Raw genomic sequence first — 17543 nt, forward strand, 5'->3', positions numbered from 1 at the left:
CAGGTCACACCACAGCAGAGGAGAGTCCTACAGAAAGTCCTCTCCTAAGGCGGTCGCTGTGGTGCCTGTATACCCTGGCATCACAAGCTTGGCAGAATACATAACCAAGCTTAGACCTGAGAAACTTCATTCCCAAAGAGGTTCTATTTCAGCTCAAACCTGTATTCAGACCCTTTGTTTTCCCAATATGTGTCACCCATCTTGTCTCCCCTCCTCCAGTTTCACCTGGGTGCACACACAGAGCTTTTTGGATGGGCTGATACCTGCAGGGACCCACAATGCACTGGAACAGATCCCACTCAGATCATCCCTCCTCCCTGTGTCCTCTAATTAATCTGTCACTATCTCAAGTACTTGTTAACTCCCAGTTTCCCATCTGCTGCTTGTTCACGAAGCCCAATATGGATCCCCACCAGGCTAAAAGGGACCCAATGGAGGGCTCAAGGTGGTCCTTCCACAGACCACTATCCAAAGCACTGAAGTTGCTGCTCCATAAGCACCGAGCCCACAGCACCCACCTCCTCGGTCAATGCACACAAAAGAGCTTCGCACTCCCCGACCACCCCGGCACCCACCAGTGCCACAGCCAAAAGCTGCCCTCCCAGGCCAGTCCAGGTCTTTCCCCCATGTCCCACCGCACCCATTTATGTGTCCTCATCTACCTCCACAGAGCAGGTCCCCAAAACATCAGTGTGCACAAATGCACCCACATCAACTTCCTTCCCACAGAGGGTCAGAGACTGCACTCTAGCTCCTTGAGCCTCCTGCCCCAGAAATGACTCCCTACACCCAAGTGCCTGCACCCAAGAGCATCACTGCTCTAATCTTGCTCTAACCAACAGCAGGCTTGTTTCCAGAGGTAAAATAAAGCGAGGAAGGAAAGCACATCCATACCTGAGAGCCAAGGCCTGCTTCCCACACAGAGTTGTTTCTCAATATTCAGCTATATCCCAATTTTTGGCTTATGTTTTACTTTATTTTTAGACCTTCTTACTTCAACCTTTCCTATCAGCTGCCAAGGCTGGAAACCTCAGGGGACATCATGCCTTAATACAATATTCCTCACATCCATCTATTCTCATGTTAGCTGATGCAAGCCAAACACCTCCAGCACAAGATGAAGCTCTCTAATCCATGCTGCTTAAACATGGGATACTGAGCACCACACTACATCCTTCCATGAGGACCTTCTTTACATATTCACATGGGAAGAAAAACCACACTCAACTAGAGATGCTCCTTTTCTCTTGTCTGGATTCTACTAGGGGCTACCAGAAGCTCAAGCAAAAGCAGGCAGAGATGCTGCACTGAGGCTTCCAGCCTATTCAGAGAGGCCAGTCTTTTACCTATGTCGCATAAAAAATGCCTCTCTCCCATCAGCAATCTACTTCTAACTGCACAATTACTTTATTATGTAGTATTAGCAACAAAGAGGGGAGTCTTCAAGCCATTTTACTCTCTGGAGCTTCTCGGAGGACAGGGTGAACACCAGCTCCATGCAGTCATTCTGCCTGCATTAATCTACTCTAAAGACTGCTCATTTTTTGAGCTTCTAGTATTGTTTGTTCTTCCAAGTAGGATATAATAAAGTTATTGTGCAATTAGCAGAGTCTTGGCAGCTGTGACAGGTGTTTTAGACACAAGGAAAAAAAGTCTCTCCCTGCATTGTGAATTTCTTCTGGCAGGTTCTTGCTTTTTTTGTGTGTTACTCCTCAGGCTCACGTGACTTCTAGCTTTTGAGACACGAAGGCAAAATTCAGCTCTTGCTGCAAGATGCCTCTGTTGGGACCACATGCACTGTATTTCTCCAAAAACAAAAAGCAAACAGCCAGTTTGAATGACACTTGTTCTTTCGTGTTGTCAGATCTTTGCATGTAAACCAGGAGGACTGGGTTTTGCAAGGTGCACACGTCCCTTCAGCCGTACCCTGCACTGCTGGCCAGCCCGACTGCGGTGGGAGGGGGAGACTTCTGCATTTCAAGGGGCAGTTCATAAGAGAAGTCACACAAATACCAGCTGGTATAGACTGGTGTAAATAATATGAGGAGAGAACAAAGATCTCCCTTGCAATGGAACTGTGGGAGAGGCTATTGAGGGCTTATTGCTTTCCCTAAGCAGCCAAGGTGTTGCTCCAGAGGAAGGTACCCAATCATGCAGTGGGATGTGAAAGGCCTCTTTAGTGAATGATACAAAGGAAGACTTCATTGTCCTCTGCTCTGAGAGCAGAAATCACACCTATGTGACATGGACCAAAGAGGACACCTCCTATAGCATTAGCACTGGAGGAAGATGGTTGGTTTCACAGTCAACCACCAGCCTGGCACAGACCCTGCTGGGACTGGGGACATCGTTCTTGAGGGCTCACAAAGCCCTGCCAGGACTTAACCCTTGCTGTCCTTGCTTGGGGGCACCTTCTCATTTCTAAGAAACACAGATCAGGAGTAGACCCAATGTAGGCAGTGTGATAGCCTTCAGGCTTTCAGAAATTTTTCTGATGACAGTAGGCACTGAGCTGGCATAGACTATAACCTATTCATCGAACTCATCCCAATATCCTCCACAGGATAAAACTGGATTGAAGACATCATTTACAGTTGAGGACTTCTCCAAGTTTCTCCTATTAACTTTTGGAGGGTGGGGAGGTGTAACAATCTGGCCAACATTAACTCCTACAATACAGTCATGGCTCTTTATGACTTTTATTCTTTCCTTCCTAGCTCTTCTGGCTGGGCACAGCTAAGATCTTGCTCCCTCATGGAAGAACATGGCGACTCTGTTGTCCCTCTGAGTACTGAACTTACTGCACAAGCCTGAGACAAACTTTAAAAACACCATTGATATCAAGCAGTCACCGATCATTTTTATAGGTTTGACTATTGCTCTGACACTCAAAATATATACTGCCATTAGTGACTCCTGGAAATAAAGCTGCTACCCAGACTTCAACTTTTTTAATCTATGTTGGCAATAGCATATACATATATATATTTTTTTTTTTTTCTGCTAAGTAGGTAAAGATGCATAATGCTGATGAATGGCTTTGTTTGGAATAATTCTCACCAGCTTCAGCAGTGCCTTCCCGATAAGGTTAAAAGGAGAAGTGGAGTAAGAAAAAAAAAAAATTACATTTAGGTTTACCGTCCAGTTGACAGGGGTATGGGCAGAGAAACATAGGAATGAAGCCAGTTTTGTACTGTAAAAACACAGAATAATAGTAAAGGGGGGTAGTCTGGGGTAACTCCTGATATACCATCCTATGATCCTAAAACACAATATGAAATATTTTGAAGCTCCTCTGGAATTTAAAATCTAAACAGTGGTGCAGTAGATATTTCTGTGAATAACTCAACCTGTGCTACAGACAAATATACTGTGGATATTAACCATAAAAAGAGTTTATTTGCTAATACTTTAAGAAGGCTTCGTACATTCTGAGGGTCGAACTTGTCACATCTATGCTCTGAAAGGCTTTCGCCAGCTCTCCTTCCGTCCAAGAGGGGTCTCACCAGCCAGCAGCATCCACACTGCCTGCAAGGACCGAGTTCAGCTGTTCTCCATGCTAACCCCACGCAGTTTTCCTGCCGGGGAAGCAATACCAGCAGCAGAGATGCAGAGAAAGGTTGGGGAGATTTTAAGGCAACCCCTAGGAGAAGAGGTGCTCAGCCCTTGCTCCAGCCCAGCATTACAGCCATTGCCAACCTGCCCCTTTGCAATGTCAGTGGGTCAGTGGGAGAGTCAACCACAACGACCAGAAAATTAGGATCAAAATGAATCTGATGTTAACCAAAGAGCAGAGAAAAAAATTTGAAAACGTTTCTTTTGGAAACATCAGAAGGAGCATTGCTGTTTTCCCTTCCCTCCCACATCTCCTCTACAGTCAAATCCTCTTTCCCAAGAAAGATGTCTCCTTCAAACACCACGGTCCCTGGCTTCATCTCTACTCTTTTCTCCCCCAGCCTCCCAGTCAAGCTATGTTCCATCCATGCCAGCAATGTTCCACCTCTCCTTGCTTTCTCTCCACCCTGATGTTATAATCTCCACCAATACTGAGCAAATACTCTTCCAAGATTGTCCCAAAATCTCTGCTTTCCAGAAAATCTCCAATCATTCTCTATTCAGCACTCTTCCCTGTGACTAAATTGGAGTTTGGTTTCGTGGCTTCCTTCACCTCTTTGTTTATCTGGAAGCTCTAGGAAGCACGATATACTTTTAGTCTATGTCTGTGAGCCATTTAGTTCATTCAGTGTGTTATATGAACAACTTTTTACTCAAGAAAAATAAAGGAAATAATAATAAATAACTCAGGGAGCCCCTGTTTGCATGATCATATCATAATGGTAAATTATTTATCAAGGCTAAGAGCCATACCATCTGATAAAACACAGGCTCAGGAACATAGGGTACTTTATAAATAACCACAGATTAGAGAAGATAAGATAATGGTCATTTCATACACATCCATAGCATAATGAATGCTCCCGGGCAGATAGGTGAAGAACAACAAAAACTTCAGCTTGCTATCACAGTAACCTCTCCAAAGCAACAAAAATGATCGAAGGTGTAGAAAACATGACCTCCAAGGGAACACTGAAAGAATTATGCTTTGTGTTGAGAGGAGAAGACTGAAAGAACATGTGATAACAGCCTTCAAATATGTAAAAGGTTGCAGCAAAGAGAAATGTAATAACTGTTCTCCATGTCCACTGGGGATAAAACAAGAAATAATAGGTTTAAATTGCACTGAAGGAGATTAGGGTTTGAATGTTTTCCCTAATGCCTGGCAGTACGAATGTTTGAGCACTGGAATAAATAACCCAGGGATGTTGCGGGGGCTCAGCCACTGCTGGGCTTGGCAGAGAAAGGTTAAAGAAACTTCTTTCAAGGACAGTTTAGCTACAGAGCCTGATGCTGCTCAGATCCCTCACACCAGCCTCCAGCACTTTTCACATGCAACCAAACGGCCCTCAGCAAGGAGTTCTCTTTTTAATGCTTTTAAAGAAACTCCAAGCAGGGACCTCACCAGCTCAGCTTTCCGAGCCTCTCCATGCCAGCTGCATGTTTGGGCAGGCTCCAAGGCACCAGGATGGGGCCATGGTCTCTCCAACGTGGCTTCAGAAAGGACAACTCCATCCACCTCCCAGGCCACATGCTCAGGACAAAAACAGAGTTTGCTGAAGCAGAGAGTGAGGAGGCGAGTGCTCAGGGCTGCAGGGCCACCCGTGCCTCTGGGAGCTATCACTCGGAACATCATTTTTTTGATCAGAAATGATCACTGCAAGTGCTAATTGTGCCATCCACATTTGCCTGTGTAATATAAAGGAGCCATATAATTAATCTACTTAATTAGGAACTGTATATGACCCATAACTAGAGAAAAAAAAAAATCCTCTCCTAGTAAATTGGGTCACCACGCATCGTATAGCAAGTGCTGAAGCAGACCTCATTAAACTCCAATATATATTGTATATAAAATCCTCTCCTCCTCTGACTTCAGACCTCTGTTGGCACTTCCATATTTCCCTGATCTTAATCTTAAACGCTGCTCTTCAAAGGGTCATATCGCCAACTGGCAAGCAGATAATTCCCAGACAGGATCTCTCAGCTGAGCTTTACAACTCAGAGCTACGCATACACCCGTGTGTGTTCATTTTTAACGCAGAAACAGAAGTAACCTCAAACTTCAGCTCACCAGGAAAACAAAGTTTTTTAAAAATTCCAAACTTTTGCTGAAGTGCAATTAAACCATCCCCCAGGGCTGATCTCTGCACCAGCAAGGAAGGGAACTGAAACTCATAAAACAATAAGCGCAAGCACAACAAATACAATTAAAAATCTAGCCACGCTCAGAGCGAGATTGCGTTTACTGTCTCATAAAGAGCGTCTTGTCCTGTCAGGCAAACCAAAGGAAATCAATTTCTTAATTTTTATTGACAGGCGTGGGCACAGGGCCAAGTCGGCACTCGGTGCCTGTGTGGAACCTGCCTGGAGCCAGACTGCCGTGAGCTCCAGCCTGTCCCCTGCCCTCTTCTGCAGCCGCTTTTCACCCCCAGGGTCACCAACCCCAACTGCAGGATGGTCCATCATGTGGTCCCTATTCCCCTGAGCTGCAGCAGATCCATCAACTTGTACAAAACACTGGAAATTAACTGGAGACTCCCATCATCCCAGTTCCCTGTGTGCTGGCTTTGGTGCCACCACCTCAACCAGGTCCAAGAGGCTTTTCTCCACACCCGTACAGCTCAGTTCTGTCTCCCTGCCCCAAATTCACCGTGGGATATTCTCGCATCCTGCATAACCCCTGCATGGCATGGCTGGAGAGGCTGGCCCACCTAGCACAGCTCTGGCTTGAACTGCACTATGACCAGCTGCAGAGCCTGCAAAGGAGACGACCCTCCTCTGCCATGGCTCATGGGGCACAGACTCTCCCATCAACTTTTTGGGGAAAGAGTCCATATAAAATGTAAACAGATGAAGACTCTGAGAACACAAATTTGAGCTCTCAAAGCAGAGCTTCCAGCCTCTCCAGCACCAAAGGCAAGAGAAAATGGACAAGCTGCAATCCATTTTACCCACTCCTGAAAGAGAAGATGGGTTCAAGGGCCCTGACCATCTCAAGGACCTGAAAATCCCACCGCACGTCAGGGAGAAAGGGAATGAGGGGCAGGCCTGGCTGTCCTGCACTCACCGCTCCTTGGGTTGGGCAGGCGGCTCTTCCCCCACCCTGCTGCCACCTTCCATCCCCTTATAAACCTCAGACGCATTTCCGTATAAAAAAGGGCTGTCAGACCAATTGTCAGTGGGCAATCCCTACTCAAGCGATCCTGAAAGCACTTCAGGATCTCTCCTGATGAAAGTCTGCCAAAATGCTGCTGTTCACAAAAGCCCCTTTCTCTCTTTACATACTGACATCTCCTTCTCTCTCTGATTTTTTTCAGGGGTTTGCAGGGGAGAGAAGGTGGCTCTTGCTGCAACAGAGGACACAGCAGCCCTGCGCATTCCTCCCCTTGCCCATGCCAGCCTCCAGCCACCGGGGCAGTCCCAGCATGGGGCATCACTCCAGCCCCATCAGAGGGTAGAGGATCCCCAAACCTCTCCCAATCCTCCTATGTGCTTTCTTCCCTCTGCCTTTCTCAGGTTTATTTATTGAGCTTAGACACGAATCTTATAAGTGCTCATACTCAGGAATGGAAACATTAAGATCAAATCATATAAAATATGAAGTCAATGCATATGAGGGCACAAATGCATAAATCCAGCAGAACAAGCAACAGAAAATGCTTACAGTAAAAATGATGAGACCATCTGATAATTAAAAAAGGAGAGATCTGACGAGCCAGGGCCATGACAGCAAAGCTAGCCAGCACCCGCAGGAAGGCAAAGCAAGAATTTTTACACGCTCCCCATGGGATGTGAGGAGCCAGCTGGATTCCAACACATCCATCCTTGCAGAGAAACCTCCTGAGATGGTACCTAGGCATGGCAGACCCAGTGCCAGCAGCTTCCAGAGAAACACGTGCCCGGATGAGGCAGGGGGAGCGAGCAGGGGCACATGGGGATGCAGCATTTGTACACAGCTGAACCCCCCACATGGCCCTGCTGCAGCCCTCCTGCCCCAGCGCCATGGCAGAGGCCCAGAAAGGGCTGGTGGGGCATTTGGGCAGCTGTTGAGTACCAGATGTGCTGAGACATCAAAATGAGGTCCCCCTTGCATTATCTCCCACACACAAGGCCATCATTTCCATCCCTCTTTATGGGATCAGCTCCATTTGAAGCCAAAAATCTCATTTTCTTCCCCCAGTTCTCCATCATCCCACTGCACCCAGCCCCCAGCACCAGAGCCAGGCACCATCCTGCCTGGCCTAAATCCTCCAGTTACTGCCGTTCATCTTTTTTTCCTCTTTTATTCCTCTTGACTAGAGATTTGCCTCTTGTTTTTTTCCAAACAAAGTCACCAAGCTGTCACCTCAGGGGCACCTTGAACTCCGGAGCAGCGCAGGCTTTACGAGGTGAGAGCCGGGCAGCAGCTGGGTAAAGGCCTCAGCAGTGCCTGTTAATCTCTTGGCTCACTCATCCCTATCACAGACACACCATAAAAATGATATAAGCATTTCATTCAAACGGCACTGCAGAGGGAGGGGGGAAGAGCACGAGGCCGATTGATTTCCAGTACGTCTGCTCTTTACCTCCAGGTATAAATACAACAGCAAAATCAATCGGAATAACATCATATCAGCTTTCTAATCTATTCTGTTTGCAAGACACACTTTATATACTGCGGCGTTTCCTACAGCTTGTCTACAGGAGGCCCCGGCACCTTCGCACCTCCAACCCGCCGGCACACAGCCGCTTCCTCGCTCCCAGTCCCTCCAGCGGAAAGCTTCGGGATCTGCAGATCCAAACCATGACTCTTCCCCTGCTCCGTATAGGAGATGCGGAGACGTCTCCCAAAGCAATGCACCTCATCCGCTTAAGAGCAGCACTAACGCACATTCACTGAGCCCTGGGCCCTGCCAGCCCTTGCTAAAAGGGAGATGCTCACTCGCTCACACCCCTTCCCAAGTGGATGGCGGCTTGCTCAGGGCTGATGGTCACCCAGGCACACCCACATCTGCTGCCAAGCACATCAAGGGGGACAGTCCCACTGACACAGCAAAGCAGCAGCAGTAGATGCTCTCCTCACACCCCGAGGCTGCGTTCACCCAGGGGCTCGCCCATGGTGGCCCTGATGGCATTTTGCCTCCTTCTGAGCATCCAGCGCCCAGGGGCTGAGTGACCCCACGCAAACACCCAAGCCTGCAACAGAGCTGCCTGCTCAGCACCAAGTAGATGCATTTTCTTCCTGCACTTCCCATTCATCATCAGCCCAAGGCTTTTATCCTCTCTCCTGGCCCCCAGCCACCGCAGAGTGAGACTGTGACAAACTGATAAGCATTTTCCCTGAGCCCTTGCTCGGGTGAACGTGCGAACACAGCATGAGGCTGGAGAAAGGGCTGCCTGGCGAGGTGTCAAGGGGTCATCGTCTACAAACTCTGGCTCAGCACCGAGGTGATGCTCTCCTCCACATCAAACCAGACCTTGGCTGAACAGCTGCAAGATGGAGAGGAAAGCAGAGGTGGTTTAAGCTATGCCTCAGTCTTATCCTCAATTTAGCCAGCAAAGAACTCGCACACAGTGTGTGTTGAGGGTGCGGCAACTGCATGAACTTCAACACCGTAGCCAGCACTGGGTGAAAGCTTTGGGACCTGCTCAGCATGGAGCTCCTGTAGCACAAGGGAGCCATCAGCGATGCCTCGACGAGGGGCTCCATTGGCAGCTCCACCATCAGCATGTCCAGCCCGCTGCTGGATTGCTGACCGGAGACAAGAGCATGATGCTGCAGGAACCCGTGTCAGTGACAGGAAACACCCAAAACAGCAAAAAACACTGAAGGTCTCAGAGGCAATAGCTGGAACCACTACTGCCCTCTGGCTCAAGGGTTTTCCTGACCTTTGCTGAGACTGCTGCTCCACACTGCTTAATAAACACCATCCATGGGGAGAAAGCCCTGCCAGCAGCAGCTCTGCAGTGCAAGCCAGGGCAGCAACACACACATTCCACCGCTCAGGACCATCGCACGCTGAGGACAAGCATTGGGCTTGTTTCTCATTAGGTCCTTGCCTGGGTTCACCAGCCACCTCTGTCCCCTTCCCATCGCTCCCCTTCCCATGCCACAGCTGCTGCAAAATCATTCTTGGGTCATCTTGATCTATTTGGAAAGCTTAGCCGCCCTGAAAGCAAACTGCTTGTCCTTTGGCTCCAATCTCCACTGAAATTAGTGCCAATAGAAGTGTCACCATCAATTTCATAATGTTATTGGATGGATGTAAAACTGGGCCAAGTCCCATATTCCTGACAGGCCATCAAAGGGGTGGGGATTATGGGTAAGGAGACAGGCAGCCCTGGCAGGAAAGGCAAAGGCTCCGGATCAATTAGCCTCACAAGGCTATCTTCCAGCCACATCACTTTGTGCTGACACCAGCGCCTTCTCCCCAGGGCTCAATGGCCCCTGCACTGAGAAGGTTTATTTTTTTCCAGCGGTAACTGGAGCCTCCCCGAGCCAGGGAGATGTGCATCCCTTCTCCAAATATCCAATTTATGAGACTCCTGAGACATCGAGGGATTTTGCTGTCATTACAGGACATTAATTTTCAGGCCTCCTTATTTTCATTTAATATTCTGTCAAGACTGAAAAAGAAAAATCACATGTTAAAAAAAATAAATGCATGCCCTGCTCTGCATGGCTCAGAAGTTTCAAATGGAATGAGCACTCAAATGTAAAGTACCTGGCACAACACATGGTTTGTTTTTGCTCTGTGTTTTTCTTCTCGGGTTTTTTTTCCGAGATCCTGCTAGGACCACGAAACTAAACTGGTCAGTACCACCATCTGGTTCTCATGTAGTAATTAATACTGCTTGTAATTTTTCAAACAAAAATAGTTTTTGGTTGTGGGTTTTTTGGTCAACTTTTGACCTTTTTGTTTTTCAATGGAATTTTTAGGAAAACACCAAGCAGCCACTGAGGCTGCAGATGCCAATGGACTGGGTTCACTTCCAGGAGACACCCCGCCTGCCCAGTCCCTGTCAGCAAGTGAGCTACTTCATTCGCTCAGGGTCCGAATTTGTAGACCCAAACTTAAAATCAGACCCATGGATATTTACTTTCAGGCCAACCAATAAATCCTTACATGGTCAACAAATAAAAAAAATCCTTGCAACCATAGTTTGGCTTAGTTCATGCATGAGGCCAATGAAAATGTAAAACTTCTGCCTCTCAGAAAGTCAATTTTCTTTTTTTCTCTCCACAGCCCTCCTTGACATGATCTCCAGTAGTGATATCAGTCTCTCAGATTTATTCTATCCCAAGATAAATAGTGTGTTGCTTACAGAATCAAAACATATTTAACTTGTAAAATGGTTTAAATCCTGAATCCGCTCCTGCAATATTATAAGACTTTTCTGGAATATAAAGTTCATGTCAGAAATATCCACAAACAAATCCTTTTTCCTCCATGCCGAGCAAGTGGGAGAGAAAGCGGGGCCGGGTTTGAGCAGCCCTGGTGCTCCCCAGTCCATGATGCTCACAGTGATAACGGTGCTGGAGATGTCAAACTTTGCTGCAAGTCCAGAGATCAACATTTGCTAAAGGGAAAAATTACTAAAGAAACAAAATTTTGCAGGCTTTCAAGAGCCTGTTGTAGACTTACAGGGTAGGGGGAAGCCCTTAACATTCTCAAGGCAGGACTGACTGGAAAGGGACCGATGCTTTTTGGGTCAACTAATACCAATTGCAGCATCAACACACTGCTGTGTGTTTTGTTTACTCCAAAATTTACAGTCCTTGATCATAAAGGTGTTGGTTTTGCTTAAAAGTCAAAGAAGTGGCCCCTAGAGAAAGGCTCCGAAAATTATAGCTTTCTGAGAGCTGAAAGCTCATTTGCAATGAATATTGCTGGTTTGGGGTTTCCACTTGCCTTGCTGGGACCCTCATCAAGTTTGAGAGGGGTCCTGTGAATAGGGAGGTAAAACAAGCAGAGGGTAAAAGGTTGGGAGATGCAGAGGGGGACAGAAAACAACTTCCCACTTGGAGAACTCACTGCATTGCCAATCCACCAGCCCAAACAACCCCTTTAATAAATTAGAGAGTTATTCATTGAAATGGCTTCCTCTGTCCCCACGCTGCCAGTTAATCTGTAATTCAGATAGATCAGTCAGAAGGCAAGCATCCAGCATATAAAATGATTAATTCCTCCAAGGCCTGGGGAAATTTCCCTTTCTAAACAGCGCAGCACGCTCCTCTCCTCACCGGTGAGCTACAGGCACGGACATGGCTCCCATCGGAGGTCAGGGAGGAACGCCGCTTGCATTTCAATACAGGTGCTAGCAAATACATCTCCTGTCACCGCGCCACTGGATTGGCAGTCCCAGGATGGGGGCTCTGCCATAGCCTGTGCAAGAAGCTTGCCTCGCATCTCCCAGCACCTTCCCACCCTGGAAGTCCTCCAGCACCCGGCTAGAAACGCTCAGCCTCTTGCCACCCTGTCAGCCCAACACCAGTGTTTTTCAAGACGAGAGGTTTTACGCAGAAGAGCGTAAATCCTCAATTAAAGCAAGCAGGCTGGTCCACAGAAATGCAACATCTACCGATTCCAGTTGAGAAACAAGCAGCTGGTGCCCAGTGCGAGTGTGGAGGTTGAGGCAGAGCACATCTCCGCTCCCAGATCTCCCAAGGGGAATCACTCCCAGATCCACCTCTGTCCTTTACAACAATGTCAGGAGCTAACTGGGGAGCTGTCCTCTGGCTGGAACACACCAGTGAAAGAGAGCAGCTTCAGAAAAGAGTTAAAGGGTGGGAGTTAACCAGATGGACACGCTGTAGCAGGGAATGGGGAAAGTCATATGAAGATCCACGTGAGACCAGAGGCATCTGAATACGGTGCCAGTCCTGGAGGCTGCAGAATCAAAACAAGCATCTTGCTATAGCCAGGAGAGAGACAAGAAGAAGGGGAAAACTCTACTAAAAAGGACTCTTGAAAGGACACAAGAGGTTGGGCGTCACAAGAGTCACCCCGGGCATGGCTGGTAGAAGCAATGGCCTGACAATATGAAGGGACATTAAGACATGATCTTCAGAATCAATTTTTGATTCTGCTGATTCTTGCAACCCCAATTGCCAACGTTTACAGCATGAGAGTGTAAGAGCCACCACCAGCCAAAGCCCCGTCTCCCTACACGTATTCCACATCCTACCCCAAAGCTCCTCCATCAGCATCCTGAAGGCAGGTGGGAGGGAAGCTGCCTCGTGTTAGCCTGGAAGCCACGAGGGCAGAGAAAGACGGGGCATTCAGCATTTACCTCCGTGACTAAGCGCTGTCTCCCTGCCCCACACCCCATGCCCCCAAAACACATCACTTGCTTGACAGCTTGGTAGCTCACGACAACGCATCCACACTGGGAAGCCAGACCTGAAGACGTGCAGAGGTCGTGCGACTTCCCCATCTGCACCGTCAAGGGAGCAGGAAGGAGCGAGTGGGATAAACAGCATCCTCACCCACAGCATAGTGATGAGGGGGAAAAAAAAAAAGAAAGAAAAGAAAAAGAGAACTTGCACAAGGCTGGTGGGTTACCTAGTCGGGAGAAGCACACGTCTGCTGAGCATCAAGCCAAACGCCCCTTGTGCAAAGCTCACTTCAGGCTGCCAGAGCATCCTGCAGCAGACCCTGGCAAACCCATTCCCAAATTCCCTGCCTAGAGGCACCCATCGGACTGGTAGCACCCTATGGACCACAGCAAACGTCCAGGCAGCACAAGCACGCGATCGGAAAGCAGCGCAAGGCAGGGAGAGCTGCAACAGTAGAGGCACCTGGACCACAACCAAGCCACTTTCTCGAAGCAGCTATCAAGTCTCCACAGAAGCAGTGGAACAGAGCCACTTTTCATCCTACCTCTCAAGGAAATCATCACTGCTGTTACGCAGACACAATTATGTCTCCAGAGCCTTTTAACTGCAGCTCTTTAGGGCTGAGTGGGTTGATAGAAATCTATTCACAGGGCTGACATCGCTTGGCTGGGTAGGGACGCTGCCACCAACTCAGTGGCTGGGGAGAGATCACAAAATAAGACCGGCAACGTAGGAAGTCTTAGGCAATGCCAAGGCAGCATCTCCTGGGGGACTCATCCCTTTTCCCTTGACAATATACCACAAAGGCCAGGCCAATTTCTCATCTTATTCTTCTAAAACTTTCTTTTAAAGAAAAAAAAAAAAAAAAAAAAAACCAACACGTGGGGGCTGCCCATTTTCCTTTTGTATTGTGCTGCCCCTCTAGAGGGGACCACCACTCAGAGATGGATGGATGCACATGTGTGTCAGCCACAGCAGGGCAACGCACAGGAACATAAGGCTGTCTCGTCCCCAACACCCCCACTCTCCAGGTAGCCCTAAGTAATGCCAGGATCTGAGCACCAGGCAAATGAGAGCACAGGAACACAGATTGGCCATCAGTCTCTTGGACACCTTGCCAAATCCATGTCCGGAGCAGAGGGATGCAGGAAGCTCTTACTGTGGGACCCTTGAACTGCATTGCAGAACCGGCTCTGAGCTTGGCAGAGCTGTCCGGGGGCTGCTTTATCATATCTGCCATCTGTTTGTTTGCTTTGCAGTCCTCTGCTCCTCCTGGCTACGCTCAAAGACTCCTACCTGTTCTCCGAAAGCTTTGCTGGGTCTCAGTAAACAAATCACAGGCAGGGACGAGAGTGGGGAGGGGGAAGGGAGGGGAGGGGAGGGAAGAGGAGAGAGAATCAAAATTTAATTAAAGATACTTTTGCTTCAGGGCCTCTGAAAATTACAAACTCATAAATCTCTTAGTAAATGCCCTGAGCAGTAGCTATGCCAAGCCGCCTACCAGTCCCACCAGGAGGGCCATGAAGACCGAGCACGCAGCTCACCGGCTCCCTCCCTCCACCTTGCAACATCAGGCAACCTTGAGCAGCCTGTCAAGCCCCTGACAAGTGTTTCTGCAACCAGGAGCTATCAATCTGCAGCCTCGTTAGCTGTACAGTGCAAGGAGCTGCTTGTTTCGTTTGCAGCTGTGGCACAGTGAGAGGTGGGACAAGGGTGTGATGTGGGGGGAGATAAGTCACAGTAAGATGGGACCAGAAGACCCTCAAGACCTATTGCTGGAAGAACCAAGTTCTTCAAAAGCATATTTTCTAACGAGAATGGCCAAAGAAGAGGCACAAACCAAGACGTGGATCCAGAGGGACTTCTGCTGGCCAGTGCCCATCTGAGGGCACTATAGAGAAAGCCCATCTTCTGATAATTCTCCAATGAATCAGCCCAGTATTTTATTCCATGGCTGAGATGAATCTTCACCAAAGGATGCACGCGTTGTGTCCAGCCCAAACGTACTTCTCACAAGGACGATACAGAAAGCGAGAATCTTCCACCTAACAGCAGCAAGAACAGGCTGTCTCACCGTGTTCCTTGTTCTGGACGCAGCAAGGAACAGACTGAACGTCCAGCACGCGGGGGCGTTGCATGACTCTGCTATATTTAACAGAGCTCTCAGTACAGTTTCTGGTATTGCTACGAAACAACACGTCTTTGCCAGTAGCCTGTCATAAGAAGGCTTGGAAAGCGGGGAATCTCAGGTATTTTTCACCCTTTACTCAGAATCGGTCACAACTTTGAAGGTAGGAGTAGAGTCTGTTCTTGGTAGCATGGTCAAGTCTTGGACCTTTTCCACTAACAAACAGGTGGCTGGTAAAATGGTAATGAAATCTTGCTGGCTTTCATTTAAAGTGGGCATCAGTGGGTGAGAATGGAAAGTTTCTTGCACAAGAAGAAAAAAAAAACATTTGCGGAGCTATATCTTTGGTTAAACTGCAACCAGACAAATAACTAAGAGAAGCTTTCAGAATCACTTGAACCAACATGGGCTACACTTTAAACCTTATCAGCTATTGACCTAGTGACTAGTGACACCTATTTTCCAAGAGATTGAGTCAAGTGAGATAGACCAATGTTGGTTATACCAGGAAGCCAGAGCAGAAAAAGTAAAAAGTTATCTGCCAGAAAGGAGAAGACAGAACTGCTCTGAAAAAACCTTTACCCACACCAACCTTTGCCATTTCTAGAGCCAAGCTGAACACACAGGTCTTTCCAGGAAACCACAAATATCTCACATCCCTCCATTTAAGCAACTACTGTGCTTCTGCTGCAGGTCATGAGTAGAAGCATAAGAGCTGGAACTGAGGCAGGAGTTTCTGTGAAGGGAAAGCTTTGGGAGCCAGCCAGTTCTCCAGACCTTTCCAGCCAAATTCTCCAAAGTGTGGTTTGAAACACCCAGGACAAATATAGACTATTTGAATCAAATTCTGAACAGTCTACAAAGGAAGAATGTCAACAGTCCACTCTGAGACTTTGTTTTACATTTCTAGACCATCTGCTAAAGGATGAAACCCTGCTAGGCAGAGGAGGCAGAAGCATCACAACAGATGCCATGGTTTCCAGCAGGTACCTGAGCACTGGAGGGGCGCAGGCAGCCGCTGGGGCTGGTTTCCCCACAGCTCAGCTCCCCTCTTCCTGCTGGATCAGGAACCCAGAGGAGCAGAACTGGAGGCAGGTCCAAGATGGGCTGTTTTCCTAAATGGATTTCCCTGGCTTTATTAAGCTCTCTCTTACAAGGCTGGTCTCCAAATTGGGAGATGCAATGCTGGGAAAGCTACAGAGCTGGAGATGAGAAATCAAGCCTTCCCAAGAAAAAGCAGCAGCTCACCACACAAATGACTGCTCTGGCAGGAGCATCAGTGAAGGGGACAAACAGTTCAGAGCAGGAACAGGGCAATATAACCAGTCTGCATCTCTTCTACTCCACAAGAGCATCCCAATATCACCTGTGGCTATGGACTAGTTGTGCACCCATCTGTCTGCACAATTATTTACAGTATCTAAGTATTAATCCACAGCACTTATTTATCTCACCAGTGTACCTCCTTGTTCTATTTATCTTTCCATAAAGCTATAACATTTGCCTCTATTTTAAGACAATGATGCTTCTTTCCGCCCCTCCTCCCCCCCCCCCAAATTTCCAAAGTAGGACAGTTCCCAGGGGACATGGCTCCTTCCTCCTATATCCTCACTGCAATTCAGGAAGGATCGCATGGAGGTGGTGGGGTGGGATGGAGACAGGATGTGTGCCCACAGGGCAGCAGCGGGGGGAAGGTGGACAGGCAGGAGGACATACCCCTGCATGCGCGGGGGTGCGTGTGGCAGCAGGCACGCAGGCAGGGTTCAAGCTTAGAAGTGCAGAATATGCTGCCACAGGGTATTTCTTTTTTGGTGTAAGTCGGAATGGCAGCTGACCCAGCTTTCTCCTTCTACCTGCCTAGTCGAATCTCCCTCTTCCCATGGCGCTCTGTACGCACAGACACACACAAACCTGGCAGCATCCTACTCCTGCTCACACTCAGATAACTTTGCTGGGGATGACCACGCCTGGTACCTCTCAAGGTTGAGCCCCTGTTCTTTCCTACAGGCATGCTCGCAGCTCCTATCCTCACTCCTTGAGTGGGCAGCAAGGGCAGACCTGTAAGGACTCAGCAGCAGAGACCGGTCCCCTCACCAACACAAGCAGTGATCTCTCAGACCCCACAGACAAGGGAGGCGGCGCTCAGCTCTGCACCTCCGTGCTCCTTCACCTGTGGCATTGCCTTCTGCTTTGTGCTTCTCTCTTTTTCCCCTTGAAGAGTGAAAAAGGCAAACAAGAGCTTATAAATTATCAATTCTTGATTGATTTTGCTGAGAAAAGCACATAAAAGAGTCGCACAACAGAGGAGGAGAATAATTTAGCATTTCAAGCGGGGAATGGTGATGCTGCTGAGACAGCTCTATGTAGGCAGAGCCCTCCTGAGCCACCCAGCTGGATCTCCCCGCTCCAGCCTCTTCCTCCTGCCCTTTGAAAACACACAACACACAAAACCATAAATTTTTCTAGCAGCTGCCTTAA

The 17543-nt window shown here is 48.2% G+C and overlaps 1 protein-coding gene across 5 annotated transcripts in view; it reads right to left on the reverse strand.

The window, feature by feature from the left end:
- NTRK3 (neurotrophic receptor tyrosine kinase 3) overlaps positions 1 to 17543 on the reverse strand; it is a 222041-nt gene that overhangs the window by 105732 nt on the left and 98766 nt on the right. The window lies entirely within an intron of this gene.

Source organism: Chlamydotis macqueenii, chromosome 12, assembly GCF_036417535.1.
Source record: "Chlamydotis macqueenii isolate bChlMac1 chromosome 12, bChlMac1.mat, whole genome shotgun sequence".
Lineage (NCBI taxonomy): Eukaryota > Metazoa > Chordata > Aves > Otidiformes > Otididae > Chlamydotis > Chlamydotis macqueenii.